Genomic DNA, 2,235 nt, shown 5'->3' on the forward strand with positions numbered 1-2,235 from the left:
ATAAGTGAAGAACAACAAGGATCAGATTATTCTCTGAAAGACTCCAACCAACCTGATCCAGTGATCAGAACCAGCAGAGAGAATCCAGATGTGAGCAGAGACAGCATGTTGAGCAGAGTTAATGTTGGAGAGCTGAGCTGAAGGAGGAAGTTTGAGTCTCTTTAGAGTTCAGGGACAGATCAGCTCCTCCTCTTCCTCCTCTTCCTCTTGGCTAACAGACTCAGTTTCTGCTCCTTCTTGGGAAATTTTCTGTTAAAATAATTTTCACAAGAAAGTAATTTAAATGTTCATTCAAACACAGGGAGGACCTCAGTTTGCTGGAGATTCCTCCACTGTCGTCGTTCCTCTGCTGACTTGTAAATATCCACAGCAAAGGATCAAAAGGTTTGAAAGCAGGAACTCCCCCTTCCTGTTTATTAGGCACAAAATAAGATGGACATTTCTGCCACATTCTCAAGAGTCAAAATACTGTGAAGTTCTCACTTCTGATCAAATTTAAAATCACTCTGTGATGTAACTTCATCCATATTGGCCACTATGATGTTTATGAACAGTTGCATAGATTATGTCACAATTTGACATAATCCATAATTTGACCATTTCAGCAATTGGCTCACAACATATGTGGGAAGATGTTTTTGGGTTGATTCTTCAGAAATGGTCCATGTGGAGCTGGAAATGTTGGCTTGTGATGTAAAGATGGCAAAAAAGCTGCACCTTGGATTGTTCCCATTAACCAGGAAGGTGAGCAGTCTGTGGGGAGACTTGGATTCTTATTTTTTCCATGTGCAGTTTTAGAAAATACTTTACAAACATGTCAAATTTTGTTCTCAGTGGTACACAAGTACAGACTAGCAGGCAGGCAGTTAACAAGGTGTTCAAATATAAAACAAAGAAAACTTGCAAAAGCAGAAACACCTAAAAACTGAAGACGTAACAGGAATCATGTGAAAAGCAAATAACCTGGCATGTCATGGCAAAACTTTGTGGAAATGCTTGAGGTGGGTAAATGAAAACAATGCATGTTGGCTGTGAGAGAACAAGACTAAGATCCTGAGAGGAGATGAATTATAAAAGGAAGAATATGTATAATTTCCAAGAATATATGGAAAACTACCCATAGCACACGATGTTACATCAACGTTGAATTATAGTCAGAATCGTTGACTTTTGGTTGAAGTTGACAAATGATGGTAGATCAAACATCAAACAATCATCCAGCTCTAACCAAGTAACTAATGTTCAAACTGTGTCATTGAATCAATGTTGTTTTATGGTTGAAATCTAATGACTGAAATGCTGATGTCTGATCAATGTCTGATCAACGTTGAATCAATGTCAGCTGTTTTGCCGCACCCCTATTGCCTATTGTTTGGTCTGGGAGAGCATGTGGTGGACAACGAAGTGTAAGGCTGGCTGCTCCAGGTTGTTGTGATAATAATCACTTGTTTTTAACTTTTTATTATGATATGCTTAGGGTCGTGCTTAAATGAGCCTCTGTTCCAGAACAGCTGAGTTAGATGATTGCATGACCGTCTGCAGCCATCAAGAAGTGCAGAAGGTTGTTAATCATCCACAGATTCAATCCAGGTGAGGCAGAAGGGAAACACTTAAAACATGTAAGGAAGGTGAAACACTGAACTAAACCTGCTAATGACTGATTCAGTCTGTTGATTCTTGGGTTGGTAACTATAGTTGTAGTTTTTTAATTAGAGCAGTTGTAGGAATGAAAGAGGTGCCAAAAATGGTGATTATCGAACTTTGAGTTTTCACAAATCAGATAAAAGTTTCACAAATCCCAAATATGGTTTTAAATATTCTGCTATTGGAGCAGAATAATCTAGTCCAGGTTTCAAGTCTCTAGGTGTAGTATTTTTTAAACTAGAGTTGATTAAAGATGCGGAAAGTAGTGGAATCGCCCTTTAGCTACTGGAAGCTAACCAACTTCAGCTTCGTGTCCAAACGTCCAAAGCTCCGGTCAGAAGCTAAGCTAGCAAAACAATGTCTCAAAAAGGACTTAACCTTCAGGGAGGGAGAGAAGAAAGAGGAAGAACAGAAAACAGCCCAGATAAAGGTTTGTTTTAATGAGCCTTGGTGATGTAAAGATTAGCAAAGCTGCTAGTAGAAATTAGCCTGATAGCGACCTGGACCGGTCCAGTTCAACAGCCAGACATTTATGCTAGGCTCTCTGTGTGAAACTGAGTTTAACTTTAAATGAGTTGATTCTCATGGTGG

At 39.2% G+C, this 2,235-nt stretch overlaps 1 long non-coding RNA gene across 1 annotated transcript; it reads left to right on the forward strand.

Annotated features, from left to right (window-relative positions):
• The first annotated feature begins 10 nt into the window (after positions 1-10).
• On the forward strand, positions 11-1,595 carry LOC107834968 (uncharacterized). Its single transcript, XR_001660795.1, has 2 exons — positions 11-1,425; positions 1,507-1,595. It is a non-coding gene; the product is annotated as an uncharacterized LOC107834968 (long non-coding RNA).
• The last annotated feature ends 640 nt before the right edge of the window (positions 1,596-2,235 follow it).

The sequence above is a fragment of the Poecilia formosa genome, unplaced genomic scaffold, assembly GCF_000485575.1.
Source record: "Poecilia formosa unplaced genomic scaffold, Poecilia_formosa-5.1.2 Scaffold871, whole genome shotgun sequence".
Classification (NCBI taxonomy): domain Eukaryota; kingdom Metazoa; phylum Chordata; class Actinopteri; order Cyprinodontiformes; family Poeciliidae; genus Poecilia; species Poecilia formosa.